Raw genomic sequence first — 22,777 nt, 5'->3', positions numbered from 1 at the left:
ATATCATCTGAAAATAGTGATATTTTGATTTCTTCCCTTCCAGTTTGTATCCCTTTGACGTCCTTTCACTGTCTCCTTGCTCTGGCTAGGACTTCGAGTACTATATTGAGTAGGGAGAGAGTGGGCAGCCTTGTTTAGTTCCTCATTTTAGTGGTATTGCTTCAAGTTTCTCTCCATTTAGTTTGATGTTAGCTACTGGTTTGGTGTACATTGCTTTTAGTATGTTTAGATATGGGCCTTGAATTCCTCTTTTTTCCCGGACTTTTATCATGAAGGGGTGTTGAATTTTGTCAAATGCTTTCTCAGCATCTAATGAAATGATCATGTGGTTCTTATCTTTGAGTTTGTTTATATAGTGAATTACATTGATGGATTTTAGTATATTATACCATCCCTGGGATGAAGCCTACTTGATCATGATGGATAATCATTTTGATGTGTTTTTGGATTCGGTTTGCAAGAATTTTATTGAGTATTTTTGCATCAATGTTCATAAGGGAAATTGGTCTGAAGTTCTCTTTCTTTGTTGGGTCTTTGTGTGGTTTCAGTTTAAGTCTTCCTATATTATTACTGCAACTAAGTTAATAATTTGATCTGAAAAGTAATGCCAAGATAATTGTCTTAAAAAAATAAAAAACAGAACAGTTCTTGGTGTGTGCAGAAAGAAGTTCGGTTTGTTATATCTTTTGCTTTCTAACCATATGCAGGTTTACAGGATTTATTATACAGGACATGAGCAGCCATGAGAAAGCACGTTGTCTCCTCCCCCCTGCCCCGAATAGTATGATACATTAGGAAAGGGGCAACTCTGGTTATTTAATCCTCCTAATGTACCCTTAAGTAAAGACCCTAAGTTCTGTAGTTTGTAGCAATTGTGCAGCTTTAAAAAGAAGGTAGATACTTGTAGGTATAAGGGAGAAAACAGACTGTGACCACCATGAGTTGGCATGATGGGCTTTTGTTTGCATGCTAGTATGAAAAGAATGTTTCCCTAGGGCCCCTTGTCCTGAAGAGTTGTGTAAGCTATGTATATAGTGCTGAAATTCAGAATATAAAATTGATATGTCAGTTTCCTGAGTTACCTTGAACCGTTGATGCAGTATCTTGGTTTTGATCGTATGTGTTAGGCTTTGGCTGTACTTCAGCAGTCTTTTAACGCACACACCTGCTCTTTTCTTGGAAGTGCTTGGATAATTTAAGTTATACATACTAAAATTGATCATAATTTCAGACTTTATCGGTGTTTCTGAGGACTATTTTCTTGTTGTTATTAAACAAAGCATTACACTGCAAAGAGAAGAATATTCTGCTTTTCTCATGAGTTGATGGCCTATTTTTCTTTCTTCGTCATATTTTCTGCCACTGTAGTTAACCACTGCTTTTTTTGGTGAGTAGAACTCCCTTTGTTGAGTTGAAGCTAGTGTATATTGCCACTTGTGAAAGGGACTATGATGTGGAGAAGCACAAGTAAAACCAATGCCTATAGCTTAGCATCTGTTACATGGCTTCATGTTTGAGCTTGTTTTCTGTAGTTGTGCACAGCGGTTCATAAAATGTGATAACTGTTTTAACATTGAGTAAGAGCCATCTTTATAATAGGGATTTATAAGAATATGTATGTAGTTCTCAAGGCATTTTCTCATGTGCTTTTCAATTAAAAATCATAATACAATACACTTGGTAATTTTAGAAGTTCTGTTTTATAGAGTGTACATGACCTTTTTTCAAACCATGCAGTTAATGATAGAGTGGTGACTTGAGTCCAGAGCCTAACTCCCAGGTCAGTGTCACTTGCTTGACATATGGAGAATCTCAGGGTTTTGAGTTTCACTCTCTGGTGGCTAAGAATAATACACAGATAATTTCTATGCATTTTTTGGCTTTATGTTATCTTTTGGGGACAGTTGTCTCTTCAGACTATTTATGTATTTTTAAATTTATTTCTAGTGAGTTGTAATAGTTTTCTTTTTTCCTTTTTAGTATGGGGATTAAACCTAGGATTTTGTGCATGCTAGAAAAAAAGACTTTACCACTAAGCTACATCTCCAGTTCAAAGAAATTGATTCCCACAATGTTCATAAAATATTCCAGTACAAGTTCTTTATGTGAGACTGTGGATTATCTTTCGAGTTTCTTAATTTCCTACTGCCTACTTTGCCCATTTTTCCTTTAATGTTTTATGTTTTTATTGTATCTCAGAGAGATCTTTAAGTGAAACCGAGGGAGGAAAGAAATAAGAAATAAGCTCCTCATCTTGTCTCCTTTGTGCTTTCAGGTTTTTCTTACAGTAAGCCATGGGGTTGGGATAGCTGCCCATCACCACCTGCTGGAATGTTATCAGATCATTAAGAAGATAATCAATTGTTTTTCCCTGGACAATGAGATAAAAGGATTCTGAACAGATCATTTTTCTTTTCTTTTTTTTCCTTTCTTTTTTTTTTTCTCGGAGCTGGGAACCGAACCCAGGGCCTTGTGCTTGCTAGGCAAGCGCTCTACCACTGAGCTAAATCCCCAACCCCCAGATCATTTTTCTTATACTGTTCAGGTAGTAAAGTGTACTGCAGTAAATAGAAAAGTTTGGAAAGTGAAGTCCTCTGCAAATATAAACATAGTATAAACTAGCCCTATGTGTGGTAGTGTGCAACTGTAGTTCCAGCACCAGGGAGCCCGGAACCATAGATCACAGATTTGAACCACCTAAGTATGGGGTGTAGGGATAGGGCACTAGAAGACTGTGAAGATCAGTGAGGTGGGTGGAAGAAGGCCAAGTCAGTAGATTGTCATTTTCCTATGATCATGTGGAGTTTTGTTAGCAATTTTGGCTACTGTGGAAAATTGTTAGGAGCCCATGCTCCATTTCTTTGACTCTCTGATGCTCTAAATAGTGCTGTTTTTATGGATAAGTTAACTCAAAGGTAATTTTAGTACTGCCTCTCCCCATTCTCCTGGAAATGCAATTGATTTCCCACATGCACAGTTACTTGTGTGATTCACAGAAGTAAGACATACAGACATGCTTGCACATGTGCGTGCACTTCCTTCCCACCCCCAGCTCACACATGTGATTTAACTAGAAAGCTAGTATTTGTTATTGAGGATGGACTTCATTTTCTAATGTTACAGATACATAATGTGAATACTGAGCTAAATTGTGTAACCTATTGATAGTTACTACTGTAATTGATATGAAATAACCCATTCTTCAGATAGCATGATGGATTTTTAAGGAAAAAGCTTTAATTAGAATGTGAAATCATTTTTAAAATAAACTGATATAACAGTTAAAAACAATCAGATAAGCAATTTTCTTGTTCTATCTTTATTAAAAACTCATGTAAACTCCTATTAGGAAGCTGGGATGGGATCTGTCACTAATCTATGTGTGTCTGGGTCCTTTTGCCCTGTCATGGTTCTGGTTTTCAGGAGCTTCTGCTTTAGAGTTATAGAGATAAAATTATCTGATGGAAAAATCTGCTGTTTATCTCTTTATTCTGAACAAGGTATGTTGTTCCTTTAATTAGGAGAAGACAGTAAAGCAGAATTTTAAGGAAAAAAAAAAGAGACAAGTGGGGTTTATCTAAAACAAGTATTTTTTTTTACTTAAAAATATATTTTTTGTTATCTTTGTTAAGAGACTTAATTTGGAAAAGAGAAAAGGAAGATCATGGTGATCTGTATTTTTCTTTAGTCCTTGTTCAGATGCATTAGTAGTAAATTTTCTGTCACCTGCATGCATGTCATGTGGCCGACATGTAACTTGGCAGTCTTTGGCAACCCCTGCGCCCCCCGGCCCCCAATGAAGTAAGTTGTTCTTCAAATGCTGTGGTTTTTGCAGTGGGGTACATTGCCAAATTTTTAAATGTCAGGTGACTCTATTCCCTTAGCTTTCTGTGCTAACACACAGAACCAGCACTCGACAGACTTTGAAGCTTTCAGTGCCATGCTGTCACAAAGACCTAAAAATTTTTTTGTGCTTGTCTACCTTTTATTTTTATTAATATGATTTCTAGGCAAGCATTGATGGCTGTTTTCTTATCTAGTGCACTGAGTTTGATGCTATTCACCTGTGTAAGTGATTTGCTCAAGAATTCATTACCACCTAGTATGCAAATAGAACTTTGGGCGTTTCTCAGTGTTTACAAATATGTATGAACAAACTTAAAAGAAAAAGTTTATGGAATAAATTCTGCATGTTTTGCATTCATAGGCAACTAATTATTTTAATCCTAGGACATGTGTGTCTTTGTGTAGGTTGAGCAGTCCAAGGCTTTGTGCAGACACAGCCTTATAGACATGTCTTCAAGCAGCCTGTCCACACAAGGCAAGACTACAGAGCACAAAGATGTTTTTTTAATAGCTCAATACCTGTGGAGAACCAGAAATGATGTGTACTTGTTCACCTACCTTGCCATAGGTATATGACAATGTCTGTGAAAGAAGTAGCAGGTGGATCATTGTAACAGCAAGTGCTGACAAAGGGTCTCCCCACCCACTTCTGGAAAAGAAGAACCTAATGCTGAGATAATGTAATAGGTTTATCCCTAGGATGGAACCTTTATATTCCAGTACAACTAAGTACTCTACAGCAACTTTCATTCAGTTGGGGAGTTTTATGAAGTTTCATGCTGTCGAGCAGGTTCCCCCTCCATAAGATTCAGTATTCCTTTTAGTGTTAACTCTCATCTTGTAAAGACTAAAGGGAATCTTACAGACCCTATGCCTACTTTGTCCCAAATGAACCAATACAGTTTAAGGTATATTTGTCCCCCTTAGATCTATCACATTTCTCACTTTAAGAAAATCCTGCATCTTTCTTCTCATTTTGCCTGAGGCTGTATTGACATTCATTCTGAGCAAACTGTTCTTTCTGCTACCTAGATAGGACTGGGTTGATTCTCCTGATACTTCTTCCTAGTCAAGATCAAACTGTGGTCCCATTGCTTCATTTTGAAGTCTGAGTTCAGATATCATTTCTATATCAAATGATCTTCCTTGTGAAGTATGTCCAACTTTTCATCATACAGAGAAGCCCTCATTGTATCAACATCCCTGTCTTATTTTGGGACAAAATGACTCTGCTCGTACACCTAACTTCTGTGCTTTAGTTTGGCCATCTTGCTTCCTTGAAAACTGTCATGATAAGAACTATAGGAAAGACAGAGTTTCTGTGACAGTTAGGGTTTTCATTGCTATGAAGAGACTACGACCAAGAACTCTTATAAATGTTTAATTGGGGCTGGCTCAGAGGATCAGCAGTTCAGACCACTATCATCATGGCAGGCAGCATGCAGACAGTGCAGGAGAAGAACTGAGAGTTCTACATCTTGTTCCAAAGGCAAACAGGAAAAGATTTGCTTCCAGGCATCTAGGATGAGGGTCTTAAAGCCTACAGTTACACACCTACTCCAACAAGGCCACACCTACTTCAACAACACATCCAAATAGTGTCACTCCCTGGGCCAAGCATGTTCAAACCACCACAGCCATCTTTGATAGGTCAGTACCCTCAGCATTTCTTCCTCTTTCCTAGTTTCAGCATGTCATTCCAGGACCTAGAATCTATTATTTGATATGATGAAGATGTCCATGTTGACCGTCAAGCAGAAGTCATCGTTTGCTTTGAAGCCAGCTAATTTTGATCCTTTGCTGGCATTTCATCACTGTGGACTCTAGAAAACAGGACTAAGCCTGGTGTGATGGCACATAAATTTAATCCCAGCATTTGGGATTAAACGGAAGAAGGTAGATCTCTATGAGTTCCAGGTCAGCCTGATCTACATAAAGTGAGGTCAAGGAAAGCCTGTTCTACACAGTGAGACCCTATCTCACACTACCCTCACCTCTATCCCCGGCAGAGAGAGGAGGGCTTCTGTTAGAGTGTTAACCTCTCCAGGCATGCCCAGGCACAGGAAATCACCAGATGCAAAAACCCTAGTCTGCCATCTGTACATACTAGGCCCCAGCAGCAATTGTGGCCAGCATACCTTAAGACTCAGACATTACCCCTGGCTCTCCTCACTTCAGCTGCCATCACTGAGTGTCCATCTTTGATAGAATGAAATTTTTAAAGAAATAAATTAGCAAAGAATTCTGAGATATTAATTTTTGGTTCAGTATAGATTTTTTTTCTAACATAGGCTTTGTGCTTGATTGTGGAATCTTGATATTATGCAAGATAGTTTTTCATTGTTTAAACTAATGTCTGATTTACCAATGAGTAAACTGACTTTTTAAAAAAAATCCATTTATTTTCTCTGGTGGATTCTGAATCCAAAGAAAGCTCCTGGCAAGTGCATAACCTAACAGAAATGTCAGGGAGCAAATAGAAAGGAGTTCCACAAGAATTGGCTGAAAGTAGGAGTTTGACTTTTCTTTTCTGTGGAGTTATCTGAAAAAGAGGACAAACTCCAAATGAAGAAACATCTGCTTTTAGATTGATACTTGATACCAGATAAATATCTTTCAAATAAGGTACTAGCTGTACCTTATTTATGTGTGTGTGTAATTTATAATATATTATTTATATATATTTACATATATAAAGAGCTATGGTTTCTCAGAACTTTAATAATATTTTATGAGTAGATGTAAATATAAAATAACTAGTTCAAAGCTAATATGAATAGTTGTTTGGAAATTTCCTAATGATACTGCTGCTTTGGTTGTGGTGATAAAAATGAAATTAAATAACCTACAGTATGAGGACTAGTTTTTCCTGGATTCTATAACTTGTACTCTAACAGTTCTTGCAGTCATAATCTTTGCTGTGTACAATGGGCTTTTCATACATCTCAACATGCCAGTATAGGGTACTGAAGATATAATACACAAATTCTGTTTTTATTATTGACCTATTGCATGATCATCTATGCAAACCCATAATGCCCCTGGGATATTAGCATAGTAAGCTTTAACTTTCAGAAGAGCATGAGTATCCTTATTAACATCGGGCATTTTTGTATTAGATAAAACTAAAAATGCACAATAAGGCAGATATGACATATAGGGAAATAGAAAACTAAAATAGAGACTAAAAGAAAGATGGTATCTTGGTAGACAGACAAGTTGATGTCCTGCTAGTTTTCTCTGATTTCTAGTTATTCAACTGTTTACCTTAAAGTCGGATGTAATCTTGATGAATCTCTTGTGTCAATACAGTTTACTGAGTCAATACAGCTCAATCACTACTTATTTTTTATGTCTTCTTCAGGCAAAAAGTCAGATGTTAGTTTGTCTCAGTGTTTTTTTCCTTTTCGATCCCCTTAGTATAGTTTACAGTCTTTCACCACATTGAGAATTAATTGTTGTCCTGGAAGCTACAGTGTTGCTTCATGCTAATTTTATAATGTGTATATGCTACATTATGTTATATGTTGCTTCATGATAATTTTATAATGTGTGTATGCTGCATTTCTACAAAAGAACCAAGTTAAGCAAAGATCTAAAGCTACTGCCAAACATAAAAACAACAGTGGCACACAGAAGAAAACAGAATGCCGGGTCCAAAGCCAACAAAATCCAAAATAAATTTGCTACTTGACATGTGTCACATGTAAATGGGCTTATTTTGGCAGCTTGTGGAGTTAAAAATACAAAAGACATCACTTACACAAAAGCAAAAGTAATTGAAGTGTGAGTGTGCAAGATTGGGAAAAGGAAGCAATCTTTGGCAATTTATGGTAGCTCTTTCATTTGTATAAAGAATGATGCCTTTCACTTTTTTTGTTTCATTTATTGTTTACTTAATTTCATTACTAGTGTGCTGTCTTTCTTTATATTCATGGAAATTATTTTGGGTGACAGAAGAAGACCCAACTATTAATTCAAAATTCATCAGACACACTTTCCCTGAGTCTCGGATTGGGGTCCTTCTGTGGTATGTTTATAGCTTGTTTCATATTGTGGTGTAATTACCATCTCCCAGCCTTTTCCTATATGGCCATTTACACAATATAATTACAACATAGCTTTTGTTCTATCTTAAGGGAAAGAATAAAGCAAATTGACTCCATACGTAGTTTATGAATCTAGTATATTTGTAGATCATCTGTTGGCTATAGGTGAAGAAAACAAAGATCTTTTGAAAGATACAGGAATGGTAAAAAAAAAAAAAAGCACTGTACAAAATAAAAATGACCCTTGATAAAAGTCATGAGTATCTGTGTGTGGATGAAAGTGTGTTCAAAACAGACATTCTCATCCTTTACTGTATGATACTGTGTTCTTCTGAGTATTCTTACTTATGAATTCCTAACTGTACTCTTTTTATTGTGATAAAAGTCCATATAACACAAGATGTACCTTATTAACAAGTTTTCTATGCAGTATAGTGTTATTAGTACAGTTGTTTTATAGCAGATCTGTAGAACCATGTCATCTTGCACAGCTGACTGTGGTAGTTGTTGGACAGTAGCTCCCTAACACACCTTCTTCCCAGTCCCTGACAACTTCCATTTTACTTGCTGCTTCTGTGAGTTTTTACCTCCAAGTAAGGATTCTTTCAGAATTTGTCATCTGTAACTGCCTTGTTGTACTTAGTGACCTCCAGGTCTGCCAGTGTTGCAAATGACAGGATTCTTCTGTTTTTCTAACCTGAATAACACAACATTATACCATTTGTATACCTGCAAAGGCCAGAAAAGAGAATTAAATCCTCTGGATCTGGAATTAGAAATGGTTTTGAGCTGCCTGCCAAATGTGTGTGCTTGGAATTGAATTCTAGTCCTCTGAAATAGTAGCAAGTACTCCTAGACGCATCTAGCCTGTAGGAGGATTTTACTTTTTCCTTATCCTTCCAACACTTACTTTACTATTATTATTTTTAATATATGGTACATACATGTGAACATGTTTATGTGTGTGCCATGCTTCTGCCCATAAGTGCAGGTGTGGATGCCAGAACAGGCTACAGTATCTTCTGACTTGTCTCTACACTGAACTGGGAGGTGGCCAGCCAGTAACGTGCTCCAGAGACCCCTGTCTGCCTGCTGCTGGAGTTACAGATACTGAATTGGCTTTATCAATTCCTATGCTCCCTCTCATATGCATAGGAATAGTTGCACTACATTCTTGTCAATACGCTGGTTACTATGGCAGTTTTGTACTTATTATATTTTACTATGTTAATAAAACTAAGAATGTAGAAAAGTATTCTTCTACATATATATTTCCATACTTTTATCATAAAAATGACATAAAGGCCTTCTGTGCAAATCCATATATTTTTTTCCCCCTTCAGCCTGAAAACTTTCCAGTAGTAGTTTGGATTTGTGGTCTGAGAGTCCAGGACGATGGTCGTTTTTCATTCTGTTCTTACATGATGTCATTTCATTGTCTTCTGGCATTCGCTGCTTCTCATGAGAAGTTGGTATTTCCTTGAATCATTTTCCTTTTATGAAATACTTCCTTTTTTTCTGCCTGAGGTAGCGTTTTCTACTTTGCGTTTTGGTTGTCCCCAGCATGGGTAGGTGGGTTTATAACTCTCACAGAGCTGGCTGAGCTGGCTGGTCTGTGAGTCCATCTTTTCCGCTGATTGGGAGAAGCCTGCGGCTGCTCCAGCTCTGCCCCTGGGTCCACTTTGGTGCACTGAGGCGTGCTGTGGTCCTGCCTAACTGCAGGTCTGCACCTCCTTTGATGTCGCTCATGTTCAGTTTCACTTGCCACCTTTTTGCTGCTCTACTCATTATCAAGCTTTTCTAGTGTAGATTTCCTTCAAATAACTTATTATACTCCTGAATTCCATTTTAGGTAATTCTTTCTGCAAAAATAATGTCCATTTATTGTCACTATTTTTCCTTAAAAACTGTTTTAACAATTATACTAACTGCTTTAAAATTTCCTTCTGCTTGTTCAGATAATGGTGCGGGGTACTTTTTTCCTAGTCTCATATTATATTCTCATTTATCTATATAGCTAGCAATTTTTTTCATACAAATTTTGAAAATGTAGAGGAAAGTTCGTTGAAATTTTTACTTTTGTCAATTTCTGTAGTTCTGTTTGGCTTTGAAAAGTAGTTTCCTTTATTGGTTGGCTGCCGTAAGGCTGAACCTTATGCTTTTTTAGAACAGGTCTGTGAAAGCCCATATTATGTTTCAAGCCCGTTTAATTAGCCTCTCTGTGGTTCCCAGTAGCTGAAATCTGTGCTAGGCCAATTTAGTCTCTCAGCTCGTGTTTTGCTGTGGGTTCCTTAGTATGTTTCCCATCTTGATTCTTTAGATATTAGCCAAAGATTTGGGGAAGAGATAAAGTACATTTTTTTCATTAAAGTTCTGTTTAATTTGTACTTTTTATTCACCTCAATTTTTAGCCACATATTCACCAATTCTCTTTTTTCTGTAAGCCAGTGAAGTACAAAAAAATTAATGTCCTTGACTGACTTTTTTTTTTTTTACTTTTGCTCCCTCCAAATTAATAAGATCTTTTCCAGATTCTAATATTTTTTAATTCTCCTTTTCTTTTTTTTTGGCCTGATTATTTAAACCTTGTTTTCAAAGAAATTGCTCTAATATTTGTGTGCTATTATCTAAAAGTAGAACCATGGCTTTTTTTTTAAGTAATATTTTGATGAAATTTGCTATCCAGTTTTTGTGACGCCTTTAACTGTACCAGTTCTCCTTTACTCTGATTTAACGAATCTCTCAGTCTCATGGATTTGTGAATTGATGACTTCTGAAATCAGTAAATAAGATGATGCTAAATAATTCCTACCCATTTTTACTATACTTCTTTAGATGCAGACTGCAAAGGAACTCTGAGGAAGGTTGGCTTTTTGTGTTACTTGATTGTATGTTTCAGATGGTAATATGGTTTTTAAAAATTATAATGACATATATCATGATTTACCTTTTTAAGTTTTAGAGTGTACAACACAGTAATGCATTTACCACTCTTAACTGACGGCATGAACCCGGGAGAGCAGGGCCTAAAAATGAGGTAGATTAAAGTCTCATGCAGTAGGCAACTTTATTCAGAGCATCAGACAATTTATACTTTGGAAGTTAAGAAGAGTCACGTGAATAAAGTTTTTAACCCCAAGTACAAACCACATGTCAAAACCATGTTTTCCATAGTGGCTTATGAGTAACAACAACTGAAGTACTCCTGATCCTATCCTCTACACCCAGGAGGAGCACAAACACACTTTCTAAGAACAGTTCTGTGTTTGGAAGAAACTGAGGTCACAAGATTTGTTTTCTTGGCTTTTTCTCAGAAGCACTCAGAATTCTCACAGAACTCTATTATTGAACTGTGTATGGCAGTAGTGTACATACAGTAGTCTAGAACATAAAGTTTCCCCTTTCTCATTTCTCCTAGACCTTACTTTCTACTTTGTGTTTTTGTGAGTTCGATTCTTTCAGACACTTAACATAAACAGTTTTGCATACTATTCGTGTGTTGGTGATGGGCTTATTCTGTCCTCCAGCATCATGTTTTCTAGGTTTTTCAGTGTGGTCTCCTGTGACAAAATTCCTTCTTTGTCAATGGTCTAGGTCCAATAAAACCCCTATGTATATTAGAGTTTTTAATTCGTCGGCCTATTTACTGTATAGGTAAATCTCCCCCCATCGCTCCCCTTCACGAGTGCAGGGACTGAATGCAGAATGTGCTCATCAAATGCTGTACACCAAACTACATCTGTATCTTGATTATATTTTGGCTGTTGTAATAACTGCATTGAACTTTAGAAAGCACATACCTTTTTGATGTGACAATTTTGTTTTGTACAGATAGTCAAATTTTAAGAGGTTTTCTGTTTTTAAAAATATTTTTTGTCAAGTAAATGCATGTACAGCTCTATGTGGGTGTGTGCATGTGAGGAGTACAGGTGCTTGAGTAGGTCAGGCATTGGATCCTGTGGAGGTGAAGTTACAGGTGGTTGTGAGTTGCTTCCTTGGGTGCTGGGGATTGAAGCTGGGTTCTTAGGAAAAGCAGATACATGATAATGATGAGCCATCTCTGCAGCCTGGTTTTCTGTTGTTTTAGGAATTTTATAGTTTTCAGCCTCATGTAGAGTAGGTCTATTATGAAATTCACTTGACATTTGCATGTGAGATTGCAGTCTTTTTTGAGCAAACACCCAATTTTCCGATTATTAAGATCATTGTTTCTAGCAGTGATAGTCACTTGATGTGTTGTTTACATTTTTGTTTTTCCTCTGGATGATTTCTCATTTTCTTTGATTGGTTTTCTTATTTTCTTTTTGTGTACCGATTTCTGAATTCAGTTGTACATGTTTAGACTTGTTTGTATCACACATCTATTCTGTTCTAGAAAATACTCCATACACAATACCTGACAGGAATGCATGTTATTGCTCCTGTGGTGGGATATAACATGTATGTAAAGTCTGTTTGAACTGTAGTGTTGTTTACATTGAAAAGCTTTAATAATGTTAATTTTTGGACCATTTTACAAGCCTTAGGGTTTGATTAGGAAGGCAACTTGTATATATAACTGAAAAGCCTTAGGAAAATAATTTTAGAATTTATTGATGAGTTTCAGTTGCTTGATTTAAAGATATTAATGATTTTGAAACAAGGTTTGACTATGTATTCCTGAACCAGAGACATATAACAGGCTGGCTTTGAAGTTACAGATGTCTGCCTGCCTCTGCCTCCCTAGGCCTGATAATTAAATGCATGACTCACTGTTTTTGTTTTATATGATTTTTATTTATTTTATAAAACATTTTGCCTACTCTGTAAAAGATTTTTGTACTTTTCCTAGATAGCTATGTATAATCCTTTCTGTTATCATCTTGCTTCGTCATTTTGAGAACCAGACTATTTATTATATCTATTACTAGCCCATGTCTTCGTATTACATTTAATGAGGAGTATTATTCCTTAATACATTTTCTCATTAATTGTCTTCTGGAATGTTCCCAGCTTTAGCTGCTCTTTGCATTTCTTCATGAAGAAGACTCCTTTAGGACATATTTTCACCTTTTTATTTTTTGAAGGTATAATTATGTATAGGCTGTATTAATATCTTTTAAGAAAGCGCCAGTGTCCCAGAATGTGTCTGTTTATGCCCCCACTTGCAATAGTTAGGATTTGAGTTGCAGATCATAGTTAGTTTTGTCATAAATTATTCTAAAATAAGTGGATTTAACAGTGTCCTTAGTGTGTTGAGCTTTATTCTGGTCTGCTCACCAGTTGTATCTTTAGTAAGACTGCCTTGTAGAGTCATGGTATTCATCAGAGCTAGAGCTCATGAATGTACATGGATAAATAAAAAGCTAAGCAGCAGTGTTTTGTATGTAATAATGTTGCTGTTAAGCCATTTTATATATACAGCTTTGTAAACACAAAATAAAAACTGAATGAGTTCTAATAATTGGAGACTTGTTAGATGGCCTTTGCTTGAAAAATGTCTAATTTCTCTACTGTGACATAGATTTGTAAATATGACACTAGTGAGAAGCTGTTTAAGTTGGAATGGGAAGGAATAGAGGGTGTATCTGGGAGGAGTTAGTGGAGTAGTGGGTGAATACAGCACAATTCACTCTGTAACTCAGAGAATTAATAAAAAAAATATTAGACTAGAACAAATAAAGTACTGGGTGAAAAGGAATAAGGTAATATTATCTAGTGTGCTTTGTGAATCATACTTTTTAAGCAAGTTGTACAGAAGGACATTGGATCTGTGCTAGAAGGCCAAAGTGATGATGAATAATAAAGGCTATGGAAATCGTCAGGGCAGTGCCATGTGTACTACATTGTGAATGACGGTGCCTTATGGTTACTGTTGAGTGCTGTTAAATACACCAAAATGTTACTTCTTGATTACAGTTTTTGTGTGATTATGCCATAGTAAGTAAATTAATATTTTTCTTAGTATTATAGTTAGAAGAGGAAAGGCAGTTAACAGTGAGTTTTCAGATTTTTCTTTTAACACCTAGGAGACAGATCTAGCACTTTCACAACAAACCTTTATGGAGTACATGAGAATAAACATTCACTTTAAGTTGAAGAGTTTCACTGTCCTGGCAGTGAAGCATGTGAAATGTGACTTCTGAATCTGGGAGGGATGAGTATGTTCCAGAAGTGCCTTAACAAAACTATGTTTGCAGGACTTCCCAAGCAGGTGATGTATTATAAACTACTGCTTTAGGAAGAGTAAGAGAGACTCAGGAACATGAGTCTAATAGAAAGCCTGGGAGAGAAGATGACTAGGGAAAACTCATTGTGGAGGTAACAGAGAAGTGAGGGGGAGAATCAAAGGTAATGCCAGTTTCCAAGGCTTTTTAACCTGGCCCATTACATTGTAAGCATGGGGTCTCATCTTGAGGTGTAGGAGGAAGAAGTGAAAAGCATAAAGAGTTTGGCTGACATATGATGGCTTTGGGGTGGTGACAAGGTACTCAAGAACACTTTTAGTAGGAATGTGGAGATTGTGGTTCCAAAGTGCAACACTGGTGGGTTTAAGGTTGGGAGTGTGGGGCTGGCAAAAGGGTTCAGTGGGGAAAAGATTTTGCTGATAATTCTGATGACCTAAATTACATCCCCACCACCTAAGTTGTGGAAGGAGAGAACCAGCTTCTGTGAGTTGTCCTCTGATCTTTACAAGTGTGCCATGACATACACACAGATAAATAAGTAAGTACATTCAATAGGACAGAAAATACATATATGGAAATTGATCATTAATGAGGACAAAAATCATAAAGCTAAATGACCTGTCTAGGGGTTGGAACATAGATTGGCAATATGGGATAAGGGCGTGCACTTTTGGTACCTGCCCCAACATGGTAACAAATAAAAACAACCCAGAAAACTTGGGAGGATGAATGAGGAGGTAGAGGTGGCAGCAACTGTAGAAATGGGGTAGGCAAAATACAACCCATGACTAATGGTTTTGCTTTTTCAAATTAAAAATTTTTTAACTTACTGACTTTCTTTGCTGTCATATTTCTTGGGCTGCTTTTGTGCTATGGTAATAGATTGAGTGGTTGGTATAAAGAACACTTAGTTCATCCCCAATCATTTAAAATATGTACTAGTAAGCTTTCATAGCAAAACTTTGAAATCTGTTACAGATTTGAAGAAATGAAGAAGGGGGGGGGGTGGAGAGATGGCTCAGTGGTTAAGAGCACTAACTGCTCTTCCAGAGGTCTGGAGTTCAATTCCCAGCAACCACATGGTGGCTCACAACCATACGTAATGGGATCTGATGTCCCCTTCTGGTGTGTCTGATGACAGCAACAGTGTACTCACTCACATACATTAAATAAATAAATCTTAAAAAAAAAAAAGGAATCGTAGGTGTTCTCCACTTCATAGCATGTTCAAAAGGCCAGCTTGAGTTACAGGAGACCTAGCTCAAAAAAAAAAAAAAAAAAAAAAAAAAAAAAGAAAGAAAGAAATGAAGAAGAGGAAGTTAGCTTATCTAGGCCATGGTGGCATACCCCTTTAATCCCAGCAGTTAGGAGGCAGAGGCAGGTGGATTTCTGTGAGTTAGAGAACAGCCAGGGCTAAATAGAAAAACCCTGTTTTTGAAAAAACAACAACAAAAAGACAGAGGTTAGCTTGTATCTTTGATGACTATGTAGAATTCAGTGGTGTGTGTGTGTGTGAGCAAATATTTGTGACGAGAGCTTTCTGTATCTGGCATTTGGTTTTGTGACGTCTAGGGAGGGGCTAGGTAACAAGAGATTAATAGGTAAATGGACGTTAGTGAAAGTGATGACTATAACATTTTCTTTTGTTTTCATGAAAAGGAATGAACGGGAGTTTGAGGGATAGAGGGAGAGAATTTTCAGTACAGAGAAAATATGGAAAAGATTTTATGGCACTATTCTAGAGAGGCAGTGTGATGCCATTACAGGAATTAATGGTCTAAGACTTGAATGCAGGGAGTGCATGGGCCTCATTACAGGAAATGAATAGAATTGTTTGTGGAATTGAGTTAAGAATAGTAATTGCTCACACAGCTGTTTTTAAATAGCAAATGTGTTAGGTAATCAGCAAAAATTCACAAAGATGTACTTGATAGTTATGTAGAAACCGCTGTGTTCCTACAGACTTATGATCCTGATGGGAGCCATAAAAACAGGCAAACTAGCTAAAAACCTGTGCATGCAGTTTTCACATTGGTGTGATATTGTATTTTTTGTTAAAATGTAAGTGTAGTTTTGTTGTCATTTTTTCTAACCACTGAAACACAATGTAGTTATTTTGTTCACGAAGAGTAGAGGTATGAGTTTGGTGGGTGCGCAGAGCATTGAGATGCTGAAAGCAATGACTGTCTTCCCTCCTAGGCAGAAGTGAAGTGCTGGATTGTGCTGATTTGTGCTTGTTCATTTTAGTATTAAGTTTTATTAGCACACACTGCCTCTGTTTTCCCTCTTCTTGTACCTTCCCAAGGATGTTGAAATACACCATTAACTTCTCAAAGACAATTTAGAGTTAATCCAGTACTACTTCAGGTAAATTGCAGCTGTCTTTCGACCTTGTAGATCTGTTTACCTTGGGTGTATGGCGGGTCTCTTTGCTGTTTTTTCATGCTGAAGTTGCTGTTGTATTACTTCAGAATGCATAGTTGAAGTTCGCTTCTAGAAAGATGGTTACTACGTTTTAGATAGTTGCCCTCTTTGCAGACATTAAAAAGGCAATGTTTCCTTATTGCTGCTCTTCCTTCTCTTCCTCTGGATCTAAGTTGCCCTCTTAATATATTTTCTTCATCCCAAAGAACTACTTTTAGTATATTTTTGTATCAGATGTTGGAAATGAATTCTTAGTTTTCCTTCATGTGCAAATATCACGATTATCTTTAGTCTTGAAGGTTATCTTGGTCATGTGTAGAGTTCTGGATAATAGTGGGCACTTTAAAGATGTTTATCCATGTCTGCCATAATCCAGTTTCTGAAGGCAAACATACAGTGATTTGAATTTGTCCTTTATAGGTAGTATGTTTCTCTCTGGCTATTTCTGAAATTTAAAAATGTCTGTCAGTTTGATTTTGATGTGGGTGGATAGGACTTTCTTGGCATTTTTACTGTTGGCATTCACCATAGTCTTTATTTGGTAGATTGAATCCTTACAGGTCTGTGAATTCTCTTTTGGACATTGTTTCTTCAGATGTATTTTCTGTCCTGTTCTCTTTGCCTCTCTCATTATACTCAAGTTATACTTTTTGTCTCTTCCATTAGGTTTCTGAGGTCTTGTTCAGTTTCTATTAGTTTCTGATTTGAATGGTCACCTCTATTCTGTCTTAAGTTTCTTCAAGAAGCTTTATTTCACAAATTCTTTTCTGTTTTTCCTTCTATCTCCAGTCCTCTGTCCATTGTATGACCTTTACTCATAGAGCACATTTACAACATTTTCAGGCTGCGAGAACTCACACATAGTGGTCCTCTTGGCTGGAATAGTGGGTTGCATTTTTTACTGTCTAGGACTTGGTTTTATTATAAATGCTTTTTGTGGAAATCTTGGTTTCTTCATATTCCTCCAATGTTTACTGCTTTACTAAGCCAATTTTTTGGTTAGACCCAAAATTAAAATTCTGTTTTCTTGGTAGACTGCCACTCATGTCTCATTTAATTCTTTAGCCTGTGCTGTCGACCAGTTTGGCCTTGCCTTGGGGGTGTGTGCTCTAGCTTTTAAGATATAAAGTCAGACTTTGATGTAACAATCCAATATATAGAATTTTTTGTACTTAAAGCAGAAAATCCAAAGCTTTATACCTGATAGTACTTTTCCTGTGAGACAGCCTATCTTAATTTCTCGTAAGTTCCCTTGTGATTATAACATTTGTCCAGTTTTCTCCCTAAATTTTATTCATATATAGCGTAATAATGAAAGGAATTATATTGTAATTGATCCTGTATCACAGTGAGTTCCTGAGAAAATATATCTGTAGATTTATTTCATGTTTATGCAAAAACTGAAGAGTACTATGAAAATTTGTTGGTTATAGTGTTTTATCGCAGCAGTAGAGAAACAGCATAGTGTTATATCACAGGTGGGTCACCTTGAACTTAGTATGGGGATCGAACTAGCCACAATCTCAAAAGAGGCTGCTTCTGCCTCCCAAGTGCATGTCCACCACACTCAGCTGTGATTTTTTTTCTTAATAAATGTTTTTATAAGAAAAGAAAAGACAACTGCTTTCATTAAATCCAAACCATTGTTTTTAGAATCAAGGCCTTACGTTTGTTTGTTCCTTATTGTGGACTATAAGAAGTTCCCCATAGTCTGTTTGAGTCATTTGAACACGTACTTGGTTTCTAGCATTGCTGATGTTTCTTTAGAAGTTATAGCCTTGTTGGAGGACATACGTCACCACAGGGGTGGGCTTTGAGAGTATAAAGAATTCCATTTGCTCTGTCAGCTTCTGTTTAGTGTTCAAGATGTGAGCTCAGCTTGAAATTCGAGCCTCCATGCCTACTGCTCCACCATCATGGACTCTGATCCCTCTGGAATGCTAATCTCAAACAAACCCCTCTTTTTATAAGTTTCATTGTTCATAGTGTATTATCACAGCAATAGAAAAGTAACAGTACACTTACTAAATAATGAATAAAAATATAACATTCCAGGCATGCTAGCACATGCCTGAAATCTCAACATTTGGGAGGCTGAGCTAGGAATTTTTTTGTGAGTCTCAGCTATACAGCAAAACAAACAAACAAAAACAAAAACCTACACACACACACACACACACACACACACACACACAGAGTTTCAAAAAAGAAAGGAATGCTTCAGTGTTGATATGAGTTTATTTATTCTTACCCATTTTAATTCTGAAAAGAAAGATAATTAAGTTTTTGACTTGGTAAATACTAATAGTAAAAATACTTCAAATTTTTAATAATTATTTAGTGTTCTCATAACTGTCATTTAGATCTATTGATCACAGAATTACTCTAAAGTTGATGATTTGCTCTATAAGTACTAAACATGGAAAGGAAAGAAAAAATGGGAATATTTTTCCTATATTTTAAAACAATTGCTTTCCCCCATTCTCTTGTGATTCTTTTGTATTTTTCTTTGTATTTTCTTATTTTTTACATTTTATCTTTTGTATAATATCCTTATGAAGTTTATCTTCAGGTGTTGCTTGCTTTTGTTGTGGATGAAGCTTTGGAAGTTCTATTATTACTACCATTTTTTTATTTGTACAGCCATTATCTTGAGCAGAAAGGAGTCATTGATAACAAAGTGATTACTTTTGTCAGTGCCAGCCATGACATTTAGTCAGTCTGGCTGTTCACAATAAAACCATGGAGCTCAGAGGTAAAAACATATCCAGATCTATGTTACTCTGTAATAGCCATTGAGTCTTCTCTTGTCCAGTACTATTATTTAACTGGTGGCTGAACTACATTATAAATTAGCATTTTTAAAAATTAATCTTTGCCTTTTCATGATCTTTTGAAAGGTGTTATAAGTCTTTTGTTTAAAAGTTGAGTATGTGGTTTCTATTGTTTGAGATAGTTTCTATATCTTGATCCTGTCTTTTTTCTTAAAAAATATATTTAAAACAGCATATTAATGGTTTGCTATTAAAACATTAAGATAAGTTTTTATCTTATTTTCATTAGGGTAGATTCATCATGGCAAGTTTCCAATATATAATTGTTTGAGAATACTTTGTGTACACAACTTATACAATTACTTGGAGATTTATATCATGTTAGTATATTTTTGTCTTTGTCTTTCTTGGGTCTCTTGGAAGTTCTATGTTCTATCTATAAAGCTCATTACAAAGAAAATGATTAGAAAGCAACTCTCGGGTAGCTCGTGGTCCTATAGAGATGTAAACTGTGTGCCTTTCCGTGACACATTGCGTATGTGTAGTCTTTACCAAATTGTGAATTTTAATAAGATTTTTCTTAGAATAAATAACAGTACTTCATATGTTTTGATCACTGTTTCAGTTTAAATTGTGCCTGGAATATTATCTGTAGAGCAGTTCTTCTTTACCTATGGGGGCAGACTCCATACTCCCTGCAGATACCTAAAACTGAAAATCATACTACTTCTTCCCCTTTATGTATGTATGTATGTATGTATGTATGAATGAATGAATGAATGTATGTATATGAGTGTGTGCATACACTTTCTCCTATATATGCCAGAGATGAACTCCAATTTCTAAAATTGGGCAGAGAGATTAACAATAACTAACCTATACATAGGATAATTAAAATAGGCTATAAGAGCTATTCTTTCTTTCCATCCCTCCCTCCCTCCTACTTACTTTCTCTCTCTCCCCCCCCCCTCTCTCTCTCTCCCCCTCTCCCTCTCCCCCTCCCTCCCTCCCTCCCTCCCTCCCTCCCTCCCTCCCTCCCTCCCTCCCTCCCTCTCATAGGGTTTGTCTATGTTGCTGATGCTGACCTGCAACTCAGTTCTGTAGACCAGGTTGGCCTTGAACTCAGAGATCCCTCTGCTTCTGTCTTGTGAGTGCTGGGAATAAAGGTGTACACCATCATGCCTTGCAATTTTATTTTTTTTAAATTAATTTATTTTTACACTCCAGATTTTATTCCTCTCCTGGTCCACTCTTCAACTATTCCACATCTCAACACTCCCTACCCAAGCCCCTCACCCCCACTCCAGCCATCTCCACAAGGATATCCCCACCCTACCCATCCCACCAGATCTCTAAACTTCCTGGAACCTCCAGTCTCGTGAGGGTTGGGTGTATCTTCTCTGACTGAACCCAGACCTGGGAATCCTCCGCTGTATATGTGTTGGAGGCCCGATTTCAGCTGGTATATACTGCCTGGTTGGTGATCCAGTGGTTGAGACTGCTGGTCCTCCTACAGGGTCGCCCTCCTCCTCAGTTTCCTCCATCTTTTCCCTAATTCAACCAAAGGGGTCAGCAGCTTCTGTTCATTGGTCAGGTGCCCATATCTGCATCTGATTCTTTCAGCTGCTTGTTGGGTCTTTCTGAGGGCAATCTTGATAGCTTCCTTTTTGTGAATGCCCCATAACCTCAGTAGTGGTGTCAGGTCGTGGGACCTCTCCTTGAATCCCACTTTTGGCCTGCCGCTGGATCTTTTCCTCGGTCTCTTTCCCATTTCCATCCCTGTATTTCTTTCAGACAGGAAGAATTATGGGTCAGAGTTTTGACTGGCATTACAGCCCCATCTCTGACTTGATACCCTCCCTGTCTTTCTGCTGGAGGTGGACTCAACAAGTTCCCTCTCCCCACTGTAGAGCAATTCATCTAGGGTCCCCCATGTTGAGTCCTGAGAGTCTCTCACCTCCCAGGTCTCAGGTACATTCTGGAGGGTGCTCCCACCCTCCCTCCTCCCGAGGTTGCCTGTTTCCATTCTTTCTGCTGGCCCTCAGGGCTTCAGTCCTTTTCTCTCACCTAATACCAGATCATGTTCCCCTCTTCCCCCCACCCCATCCCTTTTCCCTCCCTTTCCTCCCTCCTGACTTGTGGTTGTTTTCTTCTCCCTCCCAAGTGGGACTGAGGTGTCCTTACTTGGTCCCTTCAGCTTGTTGACCTTTTTGAGTTCTGTGGACTGTATCTTGAGTATTCTGCAGTATACTGTTCTGTAGGTTATTTTGGGGGGAGGACTGGGTTTTTTTTTGTTGTTTGTTTGTTTTTGTTTTGTTGGGGGATGTTGGCTAATTAATATCCACTTATTAGTGAGAACATACTGTGCATGTCCTTTTGGGTCTGTGTTACCTCACTCTGCATGATTATTTTCTAGTTCCATCCATTTGCCAGAAAAACTCTGGATGTCCTCCTTCTTAATAGCTGAGTAGTATTCCATTGTGTAAATGAACCACATTTTCTGTATCCATTCTTCCTTTGTGGAACATCTGGGAACCGCTATGAACATAGGGGAACGTGTGCCCCTGTGGCAGGGTGGGGCATCTTTTGGGCATATTCCAAAGAGTGGTATTTTTGGGTATTTATGTCTCTTTCCTATTTCCAGAGTAGTTGTACCAGCTTGCAATCCCACCAGCAATGGAGGAGTGTTCCTTTTTGTCCACAGCCTCGCTAACCTGTGCTGTCACCTGAGGTGTGACCTTCGCCATTCTGGCTGGTGTAAGATGCTATCGTTTTGATTGGCGTCTCTCTGATCACTAAGGACTTGGACATTTCTTTAGGTGCTGCTCAGCCATTGAGATTCCTCTGTTGTGAGTTCAAGGTTTAGTTCTATACCCCATTTTTTGATTGGGTTGTTTGGTTTTTTGGTGGTCAGCTTCTTGAGTTCTTTATATATCTTGGATATTAGCCCTCTATCAGATGTGGGGTTAGTGAAGATTTTTTCTCAGTCTGTAGCTGATTTGTCATATTGACTATGTCCTTTGCCTTACAGAGGCTTTCCAGTTTCATGAGGTCCCATTTATCAATTCTTGCTCTTAGAGTGTGCGCCAATGGAGTACCATTTAGAAAATGTCTGTCTGTGACAATGAGTCCAAGGCTCTTTACCACTTTCTCTTCTATTAGAGTCAGTGTATCTAGTTTTATGTCGAGGTCCGTGATTCAATCAATCCATGTTCATGGGAGATCTCTCCATTTCATGAAATGTTCTTTGATTTCTTTCTTGAGAGACTTAAAGTTCGTGTCATTCAGACCTTTCACTTGTTTGGTTTAGTTACCCCAAGATATTTTATATTATTTATGGGTATTATAAAGGGAATTGTTTCTCTAATTTCTTTCTCGGCTTGTTTTTCGTTTGTATAAAGGAAGGCTACTGGTTTATGTGAGTTAATTTTATATCCAGGCACTTTGCTGAAGTTGTTTATCAGCTGGAGATATTCTTTGGTCGAATTTTTGGGGTTTCTTATGTATACTATCATAT

At 37.3% G+C, this 22,777-nt stretch overlaps 1 protein-coding gene across 14 annotated transcripts in view; it reads left to right on the top strand.

Annotated features, from left to right (window-relative positions):
* Positions 1 to 22,777, top strand: part of Tcf12 (transcription factor 12) — a 311,137-nt gene that overhangs the window by 98,382 nt on the left and 189,978 nt on the right.

This window comes from Rattus norvegicus, chromosome 8, assembly GCF_036323735.1.
Source record: "Rattus norvegicus strain BN/NHsdMcwi chromosome 8, GRCr8, whole genome shotgun sequence".
Taxonomy (NCBI): domain Eukaryota; kingdom Metazoa; phylum Chordata; class Mammalia; order Rodentia; family Muridae; genus Rattus; species Rattus norvegicus.
Note: the sequence above shows the minus strand (reverse complement) of the source record. Positions and strands in the feature narration are given on the sequence as shown.